The 15,226-nt window shown below is 29.1% G+C and overlaps 1 protein-coding gene across 3 annotated transcripts in view; it reads left to right on the top strand.

Moving 5' to 3' along the window:
* The first annotated feature begins 1,003 nt into the window (after nt 1-1,003).
* Nucleotides 1,004-15,226, top strand: part of LOC149133490 (70 kDa neurofilament protein-like) — a 17,474-nt gene continuing 3,251 nt past the window's right edge. Inside the window, exon 1 of one of the 3 annotated variants that reach the window (XM_089358454.1) lies at nt 1,004-1,139. The gene's annotated coding sequence lies outside the window, so the exon portion shown is untranslated. Of the gene's footprint in view, nt 1,140-3,946; nt 4,054-8,697; nt 8,822-15,226 lie in introns of those variants that run through there. The other 2 variants (XM_089358457.1, XM_089358455.1) reach the window with 2 other exon arrangements.

The following is a 15,226-nucleotide window of genomic DNA, read 5'->3' as shown; positions in this document are numbered from 1 at the left end:
CGAATGTTACTTTTTATGTATTATTCTTCTTTCTAGCCAAACATTAACGATGAATGCTTTTTATTTTCCAGCCAAGTTGAGAATTTTACTTTTACATCTCATTCATGTGCTTCTAACCTATAGTTCATTGATGTTTGCTGTATAGAGGAAATGATATGCTCTTCATATTTCTTTTTTAATAGTGATAAGTGATTATGTGATTACAAGTGGCGATTTTCTTTCAACCTCCCTTTTACAATATAACCATTGTTTACATAAGGATAAAGATAACTTATTTGCTGAGATCTATTATTCTAATAAATCTAAGCTCTAAACGAATTAGCATAGTTTAACATACTGAAAAAAGCATATATGCAAACAAATTACCTATAATAAAGAGTAAATTGCGTGTTGGTAAGTCAGGCTACAATTTCCAGATTCAATTTCTTGAAACTGGTGAGAATATATTCCCGCTCTTATTGTAAACATTTCTGTATATACAAACATTGCTATAAGCGCTTGTACATTTTCTAAGAAAGTGAGGAAAGTGCAAATCATTGTGTATAAATTTCAATTTTCTTGAGATTTCTGAATTGTATACGCAGTTATCTTGCTGCTGTGGCGTGATATTTCAAGTGAATCAACTTTCTATGAAAGTAGGTCTCACTACTGGCCAATTGAATAAAATCATATGCAATTCCATCACTGAAGCCATATCAATTTAGACGGCTGGATCTAATATCAGATTAGACGGCTGGATCTCATATCAGATTAGACGGCTGGACCCTTTTTCTATAGACACACACATGCATATACATACATACATACATACATACATACATACATGTATAGTGAAAGAAAACAACCATGAAAGTGTTATATCTTAGTCGTCTTAGTAGGATTCTATAGATATGTAAGTACCAGTTTCAATGTAAACCGTAGATCCGATCCGATCCGACTCAGCTAGTTCTAGGTGCGGCGTAGGTATAAAAAAGAACTTAAGTGGGGGTTTAAAATTCACAAGCGCTATTTCGGTAAAAATATTTTAAAAGTATTCGTAGATTACATCTTAGCATATAATCCAGTATCAGATACACACCTGTTTAAATTAAATGAAGATGGCGGAATATATGCTCTGATGCAATTTAGGAATACATAAAGTTCTACCGTTACAGCCGTCGTAAATGCCAAACCCCATTTGTTCTTTTATAATATATATATATGTGTGTATACATACATATATATATATAGATAATCAAATCTATAATTACAGGTTAATCGGCAGAAGGAAAGAGTCATTCTTATTAGTGCAAACACGTGAAAACTCATTTATTATACGTCGCTTGTATCACTCAAACCCGTGGTCGATACATATTGAAGTGTTGAGTGATGTTTCACGCTAAGTAAAAAATGTTGCTTTCACCCGTTTTAAAGATACATACATTATTGATAGTTAACGGTGTACTTTTTAATTATGCTTCTTGCAGTAGAGAATGATATTTATGCTCTATGTATCTGTGCAGTCGTGATTATGACAATTGAGAATATCATCCACTCGCTCAATGCGGCTGTGGTAACCACACATGAATATTTATCTCTACGGTTGATATTCTTAAAGGCTGGCACAGTAATTAAACTGTCAAAATATTGTCAAGTATCTCTTGCGTAAATTAGTGGAATTCGTTACTATTCCACCATACATCGTTTGAATTATTGATTGACCAAGTTCATCGAGTCTCTTGATGCTCATTGACTTGTGACTGGTTGTTTTTACCTGAGCTCTTCACTCTTGTTGACTAAAACATTTGAAGTTCTCGAGTCCAATCTACTTAAGTACAAATATATAGGCAGTGCAGATGTCGTTATTTAGTACTAGCTCAGATCCGAATGAACAGAATTATGATCAGATGCATTCCAGCCGTAATCACCAGATCTAGTATATATCTAAAACTACAGTATCAAATCTGCTTTTCTTTCACAAGACAGTGAGATTCAATTTCAACGATAATTAGGCACTACTTCTAACAGCACAAATTACCACGTGATATTGCCCTTATAGGCTCGTTTAGTTGTACAGCACATCGTCTTCGTAAGCCAAAGTATCAACTTACTAATGATTAATGTTCCGTTACTTAGTTCCAACACTCCAATAAGAGGGACTCGGAGTGAATTATAATAATTATATAAACCGTATCAAGTTTTTATTGCTTACCATGAGATCAGGTGTCATTCACACATCTGCTATATTCTGGTTAGGGTTTCAAACAAAGGAATTCTGTACAAAATATTTTATCAACAAGTAAGGATGCTGTTTTGAATTAGAAAGTATTTGAGGTCAAACTTTTTAACATAACTTAATTCTGCTATAAGACCGGACAAATATATTTCGAAACATATAGAATGTTAAATATTTTTATCAATATTTTTATCCCAGCAAATAAGTTATTGCCTTATGTATGTATGTATGTATGGATGGATGGATGGATGGATGGATGGATGGATGGATGGATAGATGGTTGGATGGATGTATGGATGGGTGGATGTGTCAGTGTATATCAGCGTGCATTTACGTTTGTGTATGTATGCATGTATATACATGTCTCTTGCGTAAATTAGTAGAATTCGTTAATATTGCACCATACATCGTTTGAATTATCGTTTGACGAAGTATATGTATATATGATATATTATATCATATTATATATAAATCATAGTATAATATAATATTTCATGTATATATCATTTCTTTAGTATCAAGCAATAACTGCAAAATTTGAAGATCTCTTGTTATCTTCCAAATGAAGTAGACACAAAAGTATTGTTGCTTATGTAGCACTTGAAATTGACTTAAATTGCCTCGCTTTGGTCCTCAACTCCTTGTGGAGTTGTAGATGAACTGACGTGACGTAGGTGTCTGATTTTGACATTTTCAGAGCTGACGGAGTTCAACACTTGTCACTTATGACCAACGCAAAATATCTTTTGAAAAGTGACAGATATAAAATATACAACGTGTTGTATCAACCAGCGTGTCGGAATGGTTGTTTATTTTCCAACCCCCAAAGTATGAAAGTCGAATTTGATTGGGCCTGGCAATCTTTCAAACGTTCTAGGAACTTGGCCTCACATTTTGTATTAGGCTGAAAAAGAAATATGACTCAGAAAGTCTTCGTCAGAGTTAAATGTACTAAATCTTTTGAAACTATACAAAATAAACTGCGTAAATATCGAAAGAACACCTGTGCAATAAATGAAAGTAGTTATAAGTAAATGGAGCTAATTTGCTATACCAGCTAAATACATGTACTTAATAAAATCATGGCAATAGACATAGTTTTCATGCACACTTCCTTCAGAAACGTGCTGAAGTCAAGAAATATTAATGGACTTGGGAACATGTTTCAAATTAAATGTTAGCTAATAATAAAGAAACATTTAAAGAGCAACGCTAGAAGAAAAACATCCCCGTCAGTGAGAAGCATGTTTAAAATGTGTTTCACAATCAACCTTGTTCCCTAAATATGAAAATACATGAATGTCCATTGACGTATACATGCTTATACATTTATGTACACATGTATATAAATTTATCAAAAAAGGATCAGTTTATATAGATATATTGATAAACGGCAATGCCCTTTTTATCGGGAATTTAGAATTATATAAACACAGCACAGCCATTCAAAAGATGCAGATTATGCATGAGTGAGACCCATGGAAAAGAATAAGTGAAGAAAGTGAAAGAGGGAAAAGTGTGAGATTGGAAAACCCTAGCAACATATAACAGTCGTAATAATTATGTTGTATTTAAATAACATAAACAGTGAATCTGTATGAAAACTAAGCTAGAAAACATATCGGAGAAATGCTATTTCTCTGTCTTCTTGCCTTCGAATTTCTTTTATATCAGTAGTACATGCTGTCACAAAAAGTGTTCTTTCGGTATTTTTTCTCTCCGAAACATCAGTGAATTGGGAGATGAGAATTAACGAATTTATTCATAGAACTATAATTCAACGCAGTCTTAAAGAAAATAAGAAACCGATGTTATGCTATCATTGCAAAAAAACATAGGTTTCAATTTGGTATATCCAGCTGGCTTTTAAGTCTGATATTATGATTTAACTTCAATATCATTCGATTTTCATTTGAAAGCATAAAGAAAACCACTCATATTTATACATTTATTTATATCTGTAATTTATATATATATATATATATATATATATATATATATATATATATATATATGCATTGTATTATATTGTATTATATTATATTATATATAATGTATTTATATATATTATATATATAATATATATATATATATATATATATATTGTATATATAATATATATACATTTATATATATACATATATATATATATACATACACATATATATATATATGTATGTATATATATATATATATATATATATATATATATATATATATATATATATATGAAATTTTACATCTATCGCATTGTATGGCAGTTAAGACCGGCTCCACTTGAGAAAGGGAGATAATTTCAAGAATCCAGAATTCCCCAAAGCTAACAAGCATTAAAGTTAAGGACACGTTTCTTTTTCGGGAGAAAAGAGGACATTCATGAACTCGCCAACCTGTGTTCTGCCTCAATAGTCGTCACTCAGACTTATTTCTCTTAACTCATGTTCCTTCAAATAATGTAAATTACTTAAGCCATACATGTGTTCTACTCTGCATATATATCAATGTCCCTTGGCTGCTAAAGATTATGTTTGACAACTGTCGTGTTGATGAATTGTATTGAACCAGAAACACTTGTCCCTTAAGGTTCAAACAAAAATACTGTCCCTTTCACAAATAACAAGTCAGATTTGAAGAATTTTTGATTCCCGTGATTATCTCCCTTTCTGATACGGAGCTGTTTTTAATTGCCTTGCGGTAATGAAGACACATCCTCTACAGTGAGAGATGAATTTTATAAATCAAAAATTTATGCTGTATAATATTTCATATACCTGTAGTTGTCTATATATATATATATATATATATATATATATATATATATATATGTACTTATACATATCTGCATAAGTATATATAATGTATATATCAGTTATATTCTATATTATTATACATCCATGACACATTACAAACTAGTACGATTATTACATACCTGTTCCTATAATTTGAATTGCATTCCTTAAATTTATAACTGTAGAGCCGATATTGTCAGCTCGATGTGTATTTTTGGCATCGGAATCGTTAAGGCTGAGTTTAAATCTTTCTACGAACTTTCAAAGTATCATCTGGTCTTCTGAACAACTCACCCTCTCAAATTACAAAACGTTAATCCTTTTGGCAATTCATACGGCCGATTGTTGGTCATATTCAACTCTTTTTACTTCTATATACAATAGATCTTTTACGTTTACAGTATGTGGAGATGCTTCATAAAAAATTGGAGATCTTCCCGTAATACGAAATATTCCTCAAGGGAGTATAATCTATTCAGTTTGCTTCGTCTTAGAAAATGCATTAATATAATAACTGTACACTTCTAGTTTCGGAATGAAATAATGCATGGCAACTGTACTTAATGTAGCAAATAGGCTCTAGCTTATTAGGTAAACGACCATCAGTGTTGATTCATTATAGCCTTTAATGTAATAAATAATATTGGGATTCGTTTAGTTTTTGATCTCTTTATTAACAGTTCCTTAATGACTTCATATAATTTATGGTTATGTAATATATTCAAACAAAATATAATTATCAATCAGATTTATGAACAATTTTGATATTTTACAATTTATGTAAATTATCTTTATCTCGTATTTCTGTATAGTGGGGGCAAATCCAAAAGTATCATAGAAGGGCCAGATTGCTCTTAAGAATGCTTACAGCATTTGATTTTCTGATTTGTCTGATCAAATGTCCTGCCAATGACATGAGTCTAGTGAAAAGTGAGATAGAAAATTATGATAACCTACAGTTTAATATCAACCAATAATATTCTATATTCAGACAGATAACCGACTCTTTTATTTCGGTTATAATTATCAATAATGTTACTTGTAGCAAAACCAAAATGGCTATCACGTAGCCATAATATTTGGCAACAATAATTAAGCTGCATATTTATATGATGATCATTTATATGTTCGATCATTTTCTGAAGCTTACCAAAGTTATCTCTAAACAACGTGGATTTTGTACTCTTGAAAAACATCAGTAATAATATTTAGTTTACTTACATATATTCTGAATTGTCTTGACAATTATAATTGTTTATCACTCTCATCTAACAGAATAATTGGCTAACAAATATTAATCAAAGTCTTGGTTTCTAGATATATGCTTTTCAGATAGTAATATCTCGATTTGTAACTATAAAATTTTATACAGAATACCTGGCATAAAATGTTTTATGAATTCCCTTAAAGTTATTATGAATGAGACTTATATGTTGGTTACTGTTTTAGTGTCAATAAATGAAACCAATCATGTGATTATAAATAATTCTGAAAAGAATAGTTTTCAGTCAATATATACTTTTTCCTTCGATAAAGTTTAATCTGCTCATTAGACATTTTAATTCAGTCGTATCTTGGTTTAATTTTAAAATATTTTATTCATTGTTTTAATCAAACTTGGAATAGAACTGATAATAATTCAAATGATAAGTGAAGTAGTATATTTTGTCGACCTTCTTATTCATACAAGTTACAGAATTGTATTTTTTAGTTTGTCATTTTCTAGATTACTTGCAATTAGCTTCAGAAGAGGAAAATAGTTACATATTAAGTTTAATATAGCGGAGGAGATTTTTTAAAACAATTAAAATTTATGGTAGCGTATGTCCTGATAGAAATTATGTACTTATTAAACCATTCAGAATATAACTTCAAGCACACAATGTTTTTGATAAAACTTGAAATTATAGATTGTATATTTATCTAAATTAAATTGTTTGGTTTGAGTTTAGCTTTTTGTTACGCTGCAAATATTATATATTGGCTATTATTTTTGAGGTGGCTCCTTAGATCAGAGCTACTCTATCAAGTTATCAATAATTTAGTTGCATCGTTGAAGATACTCACAATGTATAATACAAAAGTATTATAGACTACAATATGTGAAAAAGAAGCTTATAATTGCAGACATGTCTGTGGAATGATATTCTTGGAAATTTGACACTAATGTTATTTATTAAACATTGTGCATCCTACTAAAACTTATGTAGTTTCTAGCGATTGTGTATAGAGACCCCATTAATCATATTGTTGGATAGCATTCAGAGCAGCCATTGCAGCAGAAAGCCAGGTAAGATGTTTGTCGCTCTTTCTCCACATGTTGCACTTAATATCCAGTGTTCCTTGATCTATTTGTTGTGTTATTCTATATGCATAGTAGTTATTGTTTTCTAAATGGTAAAATTTTCTATAAATATATTTCGATATTGCAATAAATGTAATTATGATTTGTTTTCTCTAATCAGCAGAGAAATATTTGGATGGTGTCGTTTTGCTTTGTTCGTGAATGCTTATATTAATTTTTGTTTTAATTTGATTGCAACTTAATTATTTTATGCTTACGCCTATTTATTCGTACAGAATATTCAAAACTTATAAAGTAAAAAAAATAATATCACCTAAGGCCTTCAAGTAGAAAAGCATCTCTCTAATAGTTTAACTAAACAGATATTAAAAGTAACTATTTTTAGCTTGTTTTAATTCTATGTCAGATGCTGTGAAATTAAGGCCTCGATATCGATTAAATTATGTGGAGATTAAAATCTAAATACAAATATTCAATAGTTAATAATTACTCTCTCTCTCTCTCTCTCTCTCTCTCTCTCTATATATATATATATATATATATATATATATATATATATATATATATATATATACATATCTATATACATATCTATATACATATACATAGATGTACATATGCATATATATACATATGCATACATATATACATATATACATATGCATATGTATATACTTATATATATATATGCATATACATATATTTATACATATATATATATATATATATATATATATATATATATATATATATATATATATATATATAATCATATATATATACACATATATACATATATATATAAATATATATGTATATATATATGGATAGATAGATAGATAGATAGATTTTATCACGCGCATTAGAAATCATTGAATAGAGGAATTAATTATGAAAAAAAGCACAATTTATCTTTTAAATATAAAGTATTATGCTTTCAGTCAGGAAAAGCAAACACATAATCATTTGTAATTACACTAAAGTTTTCGTAAGCCTTGTTTTGTGATGTAAAAAAAATGACTGAAATTTGAAATTAATAATCTAAGAATTCAGTCGTCTTTAATAAGTAGTTTATGTAACTCACATGAAGGCTCCTTTGGCCATTACACTTCCATTCAAAATCTAAAAATTATGCATTTGAGTGGAACACTTATATGTTCTGAATATTATTTATTAATTTTCATATATTTCCATACACGAAGCCTTTTAAGTGTATGTGCCTAAATGAATTTGAATGACACATAGATGTATATAATTACTAAATCTAGCAAACATTATGTGCTAGTTAGCGACAGCTCGTATTTTGCTGAGATCCCCATACGTTTATCCCACTATTGTACGAGTAAAGCAAATAGAGTAAGATATGAGAAACAGACTACACGAAACAGAGTTCAAAATATAATATCCGATGTTTACTCATCGTTATAAAATAGAAGAAAGCTACCTGATTACTTAACCGGATACATACAGTACCACAAATCGTACACCAGCGTCTTTGGAAACAAAAGTGAGGTAGATATTGTAATCTGAAATTCACGTCTTTATGATCGTGAATTTACAAGATTCTCACAATGATGAGTCGACTTGTAGGAGTTCGTCAGTATCTTTCTTATTCTGATAAATCGTTATTGTTATTATGTGAAGGCGCGTGGCTTAGTAGTTATGGTATTCGGCTCCCGATTGTAAGGTCGTAAGTTCAGTTCCTGACAACTCATTGTGTCCTTCAACATGACACTTTATTTTTACGTTGCACTCAGATGGCATAGACTATCAAATAAACAACTCACCGCATAACTGCGTCATGATGATCTTGAATTTACATGATTCTCTCATAATGATGAGTTGATTTACAGGAATTCATCAGTATCTTTCTTATTCTGATAAATTGCTATTATTATTATTATTATTATTATTATGCAGTGTCTATACCGTGGACACTCCTTACAAGGAAAATAGAAGAATGAAATGGGCCACTGAAAGCATATTTAGTGTGGTTTCAACATTAATTGTATTCTAAATAACACTCAAAATTAATACTCTGAGCGTTGAGAAGCATGTATACAATCGATGCAATTACTGCTTCAAGTGTTGTAGATATAAATAAACAATATTAAGCAAAATATCATAAAAGCAATCTCTCTGTGAAATCTATCAGAAATATACATTGGCATTCCTACTATTTGATTGCAATATGATAATTCGAACAGTAATATTTTTCATATGACATTTTAAAATATTTCAATGTCAGTTATAATTCCAGCACAAAACTCAAATACATAAATGTGTATCAGTAGCAACTTTAGTATATATGGCTTAAACTTATTTTCTTATTAAAATGTACATAAAACCCATTACTTAATATTTTCTCGGGAACATTTGGTGAAAATATACAAGCCTCTGAGTTATGTTGATAGCTTCTTTAAATAATGTAAACTGAGGCGCAGGAGCAATATAAATATCTTCAGATAGATGCATTCATATACTACCTCTATTTTAAAGGTATTTCGTATCATGTATTGCTACGATCTTTGATAACGATTGCACTTCTTAGGGATTAATTCATTCAAGCGTATTATGCAGAGAATGTTTCGGAAAGACACATGTCTCCGTTTCTCAAACCTGAAGATGGTTTGATGCTGTCTGTTTCAAACACATTGGAAAAGTTATATTGAAAGTTACCTTTCCTATGTTAAGGAAGCGAACTCTCAAGACTCTCAAATTGCTATATAAAAAAGTATGAATACCTGTTTTCATGCAAAAAGATATTGCATGGTTATGAGGGCTAACCTCTCTGAATATACTTCATAAACGCTACCTCGAAAGTTACGGGAAAACTACCTTTTAGATTATCATAATTATCTTGCTTCTCAGTAATTATCAATATATTTTCAATAGAACACGTATGAGTCTGAGATGTGCTCTCCTGCACTAATGTAATAGAACAGTGTTTTCTCTATCTTGAGAACTTGACATCAGCAAATCTATGGTTTGAGGCTAGCTGTAAACATTCTTGATATATGCGTATGTAGTTCTATCTTTCGATTCTAACGGAAGGATTTTCGAAGTTGACACCTTATTATTGTATTAATACTATACATGGGTATTCTGGATATTCAGCTATTCCTTCTACATTCTTGTGTCTCTATATAATTTGCTGATAACCACACATAATCTGATGCAAATGTTACCAACTTCATTTCATTCTAATCTTAGTCTCTTTGTTAAGCGAACTAAACCTTTCGTGCATATTTTCTGTAAATTCAGACTCTGAAAATAGCCTTTTATCGGAACGTGGCATCTTCATCTACTAATATAACGATACAAAGATTTTATCAACCACCTCGTGTATAAAACACATTACAGTTGCTAGAAGTACTATGGGCCGCGATTTATGATAGCCTCCAATTAGGGACTTAACATATTAACATAGCTAAATTTTCGTCCTCAAATTTACTTTATACATCAAGGTTAGAAAATATTTCAGAACCAACCATTTACTTTTTAAAAAACAAATGTGATCCAGAATAAAGCACTGTGCAATATCTGTTACATTGCTGCAAGAACATACTCAAATACCCTACGTCAATTTAATAAATTTAATAAACCGCAATGTTTATATATCGTCATTTAATAAACGGCAATGTTTATATATCGTCATTTACCACAACCTAAAACAGACTCAGCTATTTTAATTTAGCAAACAACTTATTGTTACTGGCCTCTTGATACAAAGGCATAACATTTTATCATCTCTACAATATCTTATACCTAGCCACAACACTGCACACGATTTCTCGTGTTTTCCCTGTAGATACAACTCAAACTGAACGCCTACCGAATGGATCACACAATTTAGAGTATCTAAGTACTTGAAGATATCATTCATTCCTTATGTCTCGTTGCTAAATTTAATGAAATATCTCAACTTCTGAAATGTATTGACATATCGACATAAACGATGATGATTATAGAGGCAAGAATTAAAATCGCTGAAATACACAAGTGTTTTAATTACTTATAAAATTTTATTTCTGTGTGTATAAATTCATTCTAATAAAAGAACATTAAATTAAATATCATATAATATTACAGACGGTAGACATATATAGTTATTAAAATATCTCCTGAATTAATATTAATTTAAAACAATGTTGCGCACGTGCAATGCTATATATGTTGTGTACTTCGTTGATTAGTGTTTTTTTCTCTGAAATTTTTATCATTTTAAATTCCTAATTTTGTAGCAAGCTTGAATTCATTTATTCTGTGTTTTCTGGATTTTTTTTTTTTTTTTCGTTTCACTTACTTCAGAGAAATTTTTCCTTTCCTTTAAAATTACTGCTGACTGGTTGATTATTTTCATATTTTTCAATCCATCTATTTGTCCACATTCTGATATTCTGATTTGATCATTTCCTACAACTTCGTTAAGAAGTCATCTTGGAACACTGGATGCTTATATATAAATATATATATATATATATATATATATATATATATATATATATATATATATATATATATATATATATATATATATATATATATATATATATATATATATATATATGTATATGTATATACTATATATATATATGCCAATTGAATCATTTTGTTAACTTATTTGCTCAACATTTCACTATTTTGTTTGCATTTAATTACTAATATTTATTGCTCTAAAAGTCAACGCTTCAGAGCAGTTTACCATCTTGATATTTAGCATTGACATATATATATATATATATATATATATATATATATATATATATATATTACTATACAAGAATACATTCACATATATCCGCACCTACACACAAACACACTTATATTGTATGTGTGGTTGTTTTGTTTTTGTATATATATATATTGGTATGTATTTATAATATATATGTTAGTGTATATATCAAAGATGGTACGCACAAGTAGGCTGGGAATATTTGAGCTAATACATTAACAATTCTAAAATTTCGTTGGAACAAAATATACATGTAATACTTGATTTTACATTATTAAACGACATGTTAAATTAAAGAATGCAGTGCATGTACACCATATATATATATATATATATATATATATATATATATATCACATGATTTACTTTCTTTATTCTAACAATATGCTGCATTTTCATTGTAAGTCTGTTAATCACAATACCACTCCATATATCTTTAAACACAATTAATTGTTCCCCACCTTGTGAGTATCGCCCTGTATGTTTTTATTTCGTTATTTCTTACCTTCCAAAATGTGCCTATGCAAAATCATGCAAAAGTTTACATTTTGGTATCACATTAAAAGCAAGAAATTAGATGATTTCGTCTTGAGTGGACAATGATTGGCCAAATCTGAAGCCTAATAAATGGTCAAATATGAGGCCCACGTGTGGGTACAACGATCAGGCAGGTATGAGGAATGTAGGCCTTTTAAAGGGACATGAGCACATGTTTTCGAACATAGTGACTATATTCAAATAACTATGATGCTCGAGTTCTTATTCCGATTTAATTTATATTCACATTCATCACAATGAGGAAAGAGTCTCGACGATTAGCTCCGGTTCGTGAGCCGTTTTCAGTTTCATTATTCGTTAATATGATTTTATTCTAGCATTTATATTTAAACTGAAATATTAGAGCAGTTTGAATACTGTCACTTAACTTTGCAATATAGGTTCATGCATCCACTAAGCATATCATTTCAGGTCTTCAGTATAGGCTTATCATTTTCCATTCAAGAAGATGTTATAATTTAACTCGCTAGGTTTAAAGTGATGCTAAAATGAAACTATTGCTTAATTTAAAAAGATTAGTTGCCGGGTATCCCCACACTATATGTAACATTTTGCATCAGTTCAGTACAACATTATCATGTCTTATTTTATATATAGCTCGTTCAACTGTTTGCTTCGGGGAAATAATATGCGTTCTCGCATTGCAATTATTATTATTTAAACCATTATTGCTTTCATTGGTTCACAAGCCCAAAAGTTTAGTTCTTGCTAATTTATGTAGCTTTAATTTATTCCACACTGCCACCATATATTTGCACACACATTCACACATACAATAATATGATCAAATAAATGCACAAAAACACGTGTATTTATATATATATATATATATATATATATATATGCATTATATATATATACAGGCATATACATGCATACATACATACATGTGTATATATATATAAACACTACTCTAAATACCAGAGGCTGTTTTGTTCGTTAAATGTTTTGCAGCAGTAGTTAAAATTATACTGCTATCCCTTCATCCATACACATACATATAAATACATTCAGACCAGACACATAAATTTATATATACATATACTGTATACATATATATACACATACATATGCATTTTCATCTGTCATGAAACCATTCACATGAAATCGTATTTTTTATATCAAAACCATTTTCACATTGCTTTTCCTGTTTCACACACATTCATTGCAGTCTCGATTAAGTTGCAAATGATCGTGATTACACTTTTTTTTTTAATTAATATTTGTTTTAATTCTCAAAGAATATATTTCTCTATCACAACTGTATCTCAAATTTCAGTGGCTTTCTTTCCCATAAGAGATCAAAATACAAAATCCTTTTTCATGATTTTTACTTCAACCTTTTCAAAGCATATCAGAGCTGTGTCAATATTATCACACACTCCCCTGAAAAAAAATGCCGTAGTTTGGATGTAAAAATTCCATACTCAATCCTTCCATTGACATATTCTCTTCTACTTTTCTTAAAGTTGAAATTTCATGTGATTATCACAAAAATTCATATTATTTTTCACCATAGAAAACTCATAAAGAAGGATATAATGATATAAGTGATCAATGAACAGATGAGTGATGGTAAACGTTAGGAGATGATATTCAAAGGGCTACTATAGCATTGACTATGCCCACAGATTAAGAAAACATTTAACTCAGTCAACGCGCACACACGTAAACAGACACACACACACTAACATTTTAATACATACAAATACATATTTACTATATATATATATATATATATATATACAAATACAGTTACACATCTATATATGTATATATATATATATATATATATATATATATATATATATATATATATATATATATATATATATATATACATATATACAAATACATTTACACATATATATATGTATATATACAAATATATATATATATATATATATATATATATATATATATATATATATATATATATATATATATATATATATATATATCAATCGGTATACACTTGTAAGCAATATTTTAAAATTTTAATTAAAATTGTGAAAATTTTTTCAACAATCGAACTACGTTTATGAATACAAACGTTTTGTAATTCAAATCCTGTGTGGGCTGTACTTTCGTTGATTTTGTTTTTCGAATATATTGCTTATATATATGCCGTCTGCATAAATCTTCACTGTCGCTCACTGACACGCACCAACAAATACAGATTATATACATATGTATTTTAAGGGCACTAGTATCCGTATAGCAATACACCAGATTAAATAGTATTAAATCAAATATTTGTTCATATTTCAATAGAAAAAACTAATTACTTTGTTGAACGAGCTATGATGATAAGGATAAGGCAATAGAATTATAAATAGTATTAAATCAAATATTTGTTCATATTTCAATAGAAAAACTAATTACTTTGTTGAACGAGCTATGATGATAAGGATAAGGCAATAGAATTAGATAAAAAAATTATTGTGTGTAATAGCAATTGAATATTCTTAATATTTTTATATATTAGTATTAAATATGTAAATGCAAACATGAGAGAAAAACTTAATGAAAATAGCTATTTTGATAGAAAGAACAAAATTGAAATTTTCAAGAGGCAATAAGTTTGTTTTAAAATTATTCTTCAAACTAAATAAGCATGAATG

The sequence above is a fragment of the Octopus bimaculoides genome, chromosome 10 (assembly GCF_046866305.1).
Source record: "Octopus bimaculoides isolate indiv1 chromosome 10, ASM4686630v1, whole genome shotgun sequence".
Classification (NCBI taxonomy): domain Eukaryota; kingdom Metazoa; phylum Mollusca; class Cephalopoda; order Octopoda; family Octopodidae; genus Octopus; species Octopus bimaculoides.
This window is presented reverse-complemented; position numbering and strand designations above follow the sequence as displayed.